General features: G+C 41.7%; 1 pseudogene; it reads right to left on the bottom strand.

Annotated features, from left to right (window-relative positions):
• Positions 1–778: 778 nt before the first annotated feature.
• LOC150004647 (T-complex protein 1 subunit delta-like) lies at positions 779–2999 on the bottom strand (annotated as a pseudogene).
• Positions 3000–7517: the final 4518 nt, after the last annotated feature.

Here is a 7517-nt window from a genome sequence, read left to right as displayed (position 1 = left end):
TATGTTTTATTGATTATTCTGTTACAGTTGTCCCAATTTCTTTTCTCCTTTGTTCCCCTCCACCCAGTGACTCCCCTCCCTCCAGTTGTTCACCTCCCTTTAGTCCATGTCCATTGGTTGTGCATATAGTTCTTCTCAACCTCTTCCTATCTACTCCATTCCCTCCTACTATGCTTTTTGATTCCTGCATTATCTCCCCCATTTTTCCCCTTCCCTGACCCTGCTGACCTCCCTGCAAAATGTTTCCCATGCCTATAATTTTTTTCCCATTTTCGTTGCCTACTTAGTTTGTCTTTGTTTTAATTTTCTAGCTTCTGTTGTTCGTTGTTGTAATACAGTTTTCATTTTAATGTTCATAGTTTTGATCTTCCTACTTCTAAACTAATCTTGTTAACATTTCATATAACAGTGGTTTGGTTCTAATGAACTCCTTCAGTTTTACTTTGTCCTGGATGCCCTTTCTCTGCCCTTCTATTCTGAATGACAGTTTCACTGAATAGAGTGTTCATGGCTGTAGGTTTTTGCTTTTCATTACTTTGAATATTTCTTGCCAGTCCCTTCTTGCCTGCAGAGTAAGAAATCATCTGATAGTCTAACTGGGACCTCTTTGACATAATTCTTTTCTTCTCTCTTGCTGCTTTTAAGATTCTTTCTTTATCTTTAATTTTTTTTGAAACCAAATATTTAATATTTTCATTAAACTGTGTCAATACAATTTCAATTAAATGCAAACTGGAAGATAGACCCAGGAATTCAGAAAAAACAGTATTCAAAACAAGTAACACCGGTGACCTTCCTTCCACTCCAGCTGCAATATTAGTGGCCACAAAGTTGCCAGTCAGCAGTGTTATCCTGATTACCTAGTGTTTACCACATCATAAATTTTCAGGATGCTCCAGACAGTTTCAGCTGCTAGAGTCAGTGGACTAACTGAAACCAACAGAGGCTGGACAACCAGTTCCTTGAAAATGCTGGAAATACCACCCTTTTGGACATTAATGCCCATAGTTTTTTCTCCCTATACATGCCAGTTTCTCAACTCTGTTACTGTAGAAATGGGATTCAGGCCAGCATTTTCAGCTAGTGTAGATGGAATGACTTCCATAGCATCTGCAAAAGCACGAACGCAGTAGGACTCTATACCACTCAATGTTCGTGAATATTCAGTTAACATAAGGCCAACTCTATTTCTGAAACACCGCCTCCTGCAATAAGAGCTATCTTCTTCACTAAGCAGCGAATGACACATAGGGCATCATGAATGGAGCGATCAGCTTCTTCAATAACCAATTTATTAGATCCACGAACAACAATTGTAACTGTTTTTTCCAGGGCTTGTACAACCTGTAATCTTGAGCAGTTTGCCAGAACCATCTAAATTGACCTCCTCAGCTAACTCAGCTGATCCCAGCATGTCAGCAGTAAATTGATCAATATGAGCAGCTGGCTTAATTCCAATTTTCTTACAAATGAATTCAATATGTTCTCTTTCAATATCCTTAACAACCATAATCTTCATTTTATTCAGGAAATGTAATGCAAGATCACTAACAGCATCTCTAAAAATAGACTTCTGTATGAGAAGTACATTACATCTTGTTTTTTTAATTTGCTTCACCAAGTTTAGAATACAGGCTGTCTACTGTCGTAGCACTTGGTCCATCTAGACATAATCAGAAACTACTATCTGATTATTCATATCTGTTTTGGGAGCAGATAAGCAAATTTGAATAAGCCCAATCTTAGCCTTTTCAACTCTGGTTATACCGAAATTTGCCACCTTCTGAGTGAGAACCAGCCCTTCTACCAACTCACAATCATAGATTGTTCCACCAAGTTTCTTGACTATTTTAATATCTCTAAGATCTACACTGGTGGCCATGGCTGGGTCATGTTGCAGGAACAGAGATCTCTGGGTAGGGGCATTCCCATGTCCCTCCGCCCAGGTGTCCTGTGACTCAGGAGATGATGAGCTAAAATTGTCTCTGCCTGCGGCTTTAGGCTGTTCAGGCCACTGGGTCATGGAATCCTGAGGACAAAGAGGTCTGTTGAGTACTCCATCTGCCTCCTTGAAGATAAAGTCTTAAGTTGTGGCTGGCCTTGATGATTAGTGGATCTGCTTTGTTTCCCTGATAGATGTTATCAAAACCAGAAGTTACCCTGTCTGTATTTTACATATTAATGATACTTTGAAAGAATTCTTTCACTTGTAAAAATTCTTTTATTGTTGGCTGTAAAGCTCACACCCCCTGTTCTATTTTTAGTAACTTTTGAAATGCTAATAAAAGGAGGATGAGGCTTCCCGCCCTCCACTGATGGTCTGAGCGAGCCACAGTCCTCCATGCATAATGGCCACTCATCCTGCTTGCTGGAATTATCTCAGTGTCCCCAATCATATTCAACACTTCAGGGTCAATCACTTATATCACTGCATTTGCACTCATTGGAGAAAGCAGACTTGAATATTGAGAGACAACCTTTGAGTTCACTGAAGTGATTGCACTATTTAACAAAGTTTCTCTGTCACTCAGTTCCACAGGTCGAGACATGTCAGTCAAGATTTCAACCCCCTTTTCCAAAGCCTTCTGGAATGACTCGGAAATGATAGTTGGGTGAATCACTTTCTGGAGAAGCTTGGTACAGGAATTTAAGAGAGAGCCAGCAATGATGACCACTGATGTGGTACCATCTCCTGCTTCTATATCTTGTGCCTTAGACAACTCCATCAGCATTCTAGCTGCTGGATGCAACACTTGCATTTGTTTCAGAATGGTCACACCATCATTTGTAATGGTCACATCGCCTTTCCCATCTTGAATCATTTGACCCTTTCCTTTTGGTCCAAGGCTTGTTCTAATAGCATCAGCAACAGCTTTGGCCGCAGAAATGTTGTTGAAGTGTATCTGGGCCAGCTTATCACGGTCCTTATAGGCGCTTTTGTTGTGGCTGCTGGCAGCTGCAACAGGCGCCCTGCTCCAGGGTGCCACATTCTCAGGCATGGCTACCAGGGCTGGGTCTGCCTGGGCTCAGGAAAAATGGATGGACATTGATTTCAGGCAGCTGCAGTGTAAGAGTCTCTTTATCTTTAATTTTTGACAATTTGATTATAATGTGTCTTGGAGTGGGTTCTCCTTGGGTCCAGTTTTTCTGGAACTCTGCTTCCTGGACCTATAAGTCTATTTCCTTCCCCAAGTTCTGAAAGTTCTGCTTCATTATTTTTTCACATAAGTTTTCAATTTCTAGTTCTTCTTCTTCGTCCTCTGGCAATTCTATAATTTAAATGTTCTTTTGCTTATAGCTGTCCCAGAGGTTTCTGAGCCTATTCTCACATTTCTCCCTCTTTATTTCCTCTTTTTTTACTGGTTGACTGTTTGTTTCTTCCCTATGTTCTGATTTGTTGATTTGATCTCTGATTTTCATTTCCTCACCATTTGTCTCATCTGTATTTTCGTTCATTTCAGTATGATTAGCTTTCATTCCTTCCCTGTCTTGTTCCAAATCTTTTGTTAATTCTGTAAGCCTCCTTTTGACTATAGCTCTGAACTGAGCCTCAGAAATATTTCCTATTTGTTCATCGAACAGGTCCAAATTCTGCTGCCTGGTGAGCTGCGTCACCAGGATTTCAATCAAGGTCTGCTTCATCCTGACAGTTTTGTGTTTAGCTTTGCTTCCTGGGCGGGATATAGGGGGCAGAGCCCCATGCTGGCAACCAGGAAACTTTTTCACTGCACTGTGGCACTCTGTGTGGGGGCGGGGGCCCAAGATGGATTCCTGCCCTTACTCTCCGCTGAGAGACTGAGATCTTCTTCGTCCATCCTCACGCCCTCTGGGCCTCACAGTTGGGGGCAATGGGGGTCTGCCTTCCCCAGCGTTGGAATCACAAGCTGACAGGTCTCAGCTGCAGCCAGGATTGCTCCCCTGGCAGTTCTCGCAGTCCCGCCGCTATCCCTGCTGCAACCACGGACAGCACAACCCGACCTTTCCACTCCAGTTTTTCACCCCTCCTACCCATCTGGACAAGCACCGCCGGTTTATAACTTCATACGTTGGGCTTACATGTAGTTTTATTTTCTGGAATTTATGGTTATCTTTGGTTTTGAGCTAGTTGTATTCCTACTTAGTTGTGGAGGGAGACAGAGCATATCAGTCTAAGCCTCCATCTTGGCCGGAACTCTCTATGTCCTTTCTTATGCTGGTGTAGTTCTCCATAAGTTCCTTGTAGCTTTCTTGCAATTCTTTGTAGTTTCCCTGTAGTTCCTTATAATTCCCCTGGAGTTTTCTTTGAGTTTGTCAAGTTCATTGAACTTCCTTATAACCATTCTTTTGAATTTCATGTCTGATAATTGGTTTATGTCTATTCCATCTATCTCTCTTTCTGGGGATTCCTCTTTTCCTTTTACGGGCAGTTGTTTCTGCATCTCCCCATGTTGGATTCTTCTTGTTTGTTTTTGTTTACTAGATTTGTCTGCTTTGATTTTCTGCCTTCATTGTATGAAATTCTGTATAGGAGTCCTGGGGGATTCAGTGGTGTAGTCTCTTTGATCTCCTAAGCCTGGTGTTCCAGGGATGCCCTTTATGCCATTTGTTTAAGCTGTCTGGTTGTATTTCAGTTACAACTGGATCCTTCCCTCTGGCTACTTGATTGAGAGTTGCTCTGCTCACCTTGTCTTGAGTACTTTTTGTGGAGATGCTGTTAAAACATAAACACACAACCCAGGCAAGAAACCCACACCCTCCAAAATATCCCTCAACCACAATCCCACTATCAGCAGCAAATAAGTCAGTATTAATATAGAAGTAAAGAGGTTAAGACTATTATACTATAGGAGGAACAGATAGGAGTTGTTTTAAATGAAAGGAAGATGACTTTTTAGAGGGGAGATGATAGAACAATAATAGTAGCAAGTGGGGTCATGGCTATGTAAGACAGTAAGTAATATTAACATTTTAGGAGAGAAACAAGATGGCAGAAGAGTAAGTGGAAACTACACTAACCTCCTCACAGAACTAGTCTGAATTTACAACTCAATTTTGGAGAAATCATCTGGAATAACCAACTGAACACTAGCTGGAAAGAAGTCTTATAACCATGGAGAGTCAGAAAAGGCCGCTACATCACAACATGACTGGTAGGGAGTGCGGAGACGTGGAAAGGCTGGCTGGGCTCCCACGGGTGGCAGCTGAAGCAACTGAGAAACAGCTCAGCAGCCAGGAATTCCCCCTGAGAAGGGCAGGGTCTAAACCCCCAGCTGAGCTTCCCAGCCTACAGCAACAGAGTGGAAAATAAAATAGTATCCAGCTGTGAAAAACAAAAAGCCACAGGGATTTTTGCTAGCGGGAGAGAAACAGCTGGAGAAAAAGAGCTCTTAAGCAGATCACATATGAAAATATTTTGGCCCCACTTACCCTGGGCTCGAGCGGAGGGAAGGCAGAGAGGACTAGAGATACTTGGGGAGAGTTTGGTGTGGTGGCTTTGAAGGAAGAACTGGGGATGCGGCCAACTGGACCCCAATATTGACTCATCCACAGTACTGTAGGCAGACCATTCCCCCCACTCCAAGTGGCGCCAGCCTGAAGAGAAGCAAAAGCCCAGTCTACAGGAATTAAGCTGCCACACCCACACTCCTTAAGCCTGACAACTAATCACAGATTGAATAGATCAACAACTAAAGAAGACAGACAAAGGCAGTAGATCCCTGGAAGTCTCCAACAGGCTGCCTAGGCCCAGACTGGTACATGATCTGACGACACCAGGGGCAGATCCAGGAAGAGCAGGTCATTCTAAGAAGCACCAACAAACAATAAAAGTCAAAAAAATGGGGAGACAGAGAAACAACTCCCAATTGAAAGGAAAGGTAGAATCCCCAGAAAGAGTGCTAAATCAAATAGAAGAGAGCAAACTATCAGATATGGAATTGAAAGCATGGATTGTGGAGAAGCTCAATGAGCTCAGCGGAAACTACAAAGAACTCCAGGGAAACTCCAAAAACTCCCAAAAAAAAAAACCACCAGGAACTTATTGAGAATTACACCAGCATGAAAAAGGACATAGAAGCTATCAATAAGAGCCAGGAGGAAATGAAGAATACGATCTCTGACTGGAAGAAGACAATAGAAGGAATTAAAAGCAGGCTAGAGGAAGCAGAAGATTGGATCAGCGAGCTGGAAGACAATGTAGACAAAAACTCCCACACAGCGTAACAAAATGAAAAAAGACTGAACAAGACCGAAGAGGTTTTAAGACAGCTGCAGGACAACATGAAATGTAATAATATCCGTATCATAGGAATTCCAGAAGGAGAAGAAGAAGAGCAAGGGATAAAAAACCTCTTTGAAAAACTAATGACAGAAAAGTTCCCTAACATGAGGAGAGAAAGAGTCATGCAAGTCCAGGAAGCAAAGAGGGTCCCAATGAAGATGAACCCCAACAGGCCCACTTCAAGACACACCATAATTAAAATGGCAACATTCAAAGACAAAGAGAGAATCCTAAAAGCAGCAAGAGAGAAACAACTAATAACATACAAGGGAGCTCCAATAAGGCTATCATCAGATTTCTCAGCAGAAACGCTACAAGCCAGAAGGGAATGACAAAAAATATTCCAAGCAATGAAAAACAAAGGCCTACAACTGAGAATACTCTACCTAGCAAAACTCTCATTCAAAATGGAAGGTGAAATAAGGAGTTCCCAAGACAAAAGAAGGCTAAAAGAATACATCTCCACCAAACCAACAATGCAAGAGATGCTAAAGGGTCTGCTTTAAGAAGATGAAGAAACAGAGAGAGACAGAGAGAAGCATGAGTACAAAGGGGGAAAATGACAATAAAGAAGTACTGAAAGAAAGAAGGAACTTCTACCATTTGCAACAACATGGATGGAACTAGAGAGAATTATGCTTAGTGAAATAAGCCAGACAATGAAATAAAAATACCTTATGCTATCACCTATTACAGGAAACTAATGAACAACACAAACAAATGAGCAAAATTGAACCAGAGGTATGTAAATGAGGAATAAACTAACAGTAACAAAGGGGGAGATGGGAGGGATAGAAGGGGGTAAGAAGGGGAAGGGTCTAGTCAAAGAACATGTATAAATAACCCATGGACATGGACAACTGGGTGGGGACTGAATGTGGGAGAAGGGGGGGCAGGGTGCAGGGAAGCAGGAGGTGGATAAAAGTGGGACAACTTTAATTGAAAAACAAACAAACAAAAACTTTTAGTGGGGGAAAAAATAAAAATATAAAGAATAGAAATGCAAGTTCAGTGAATATTAGAAGGACAAAAATTTTCCTTCATACTGTATATTTTTCTCCCTATCCGATCCCTTCAGATTTGGCATTCTAAACAGGTAAGTAATGACATAACTTTCTTTGCATAAAACTAATAAGACCAGTTGTTAATAGAGGTTTTTTTTTTTTTTACTAAGACTTTGACTGGAATGTCATGCCTAAAGGAGACATGCTTGGGCGTTGGTTGTTACCAAAAAGCCCTGGGGAACTGGGATTGACTT

The sequence above is a fragment of the Furipterus horrens genome, unplaced genomic scaffold (assembly GCF_987537825.1).
Source record: "Furipterus horrens unplaced genomic scaffold, mFurHor1.1.pri manual_scaffold_7, whole genome shotgun sequence".
NCBI lineage: Eukaryota > Metazoa > Chordata > Mammalia > Chiroptera > Furipteridae > Furipterus > Furipterus horrens.
Note: the sequence above shows the minus strand (reverse complement) of the source record. Positions and strands in the feature narration are given on the sequence as shown.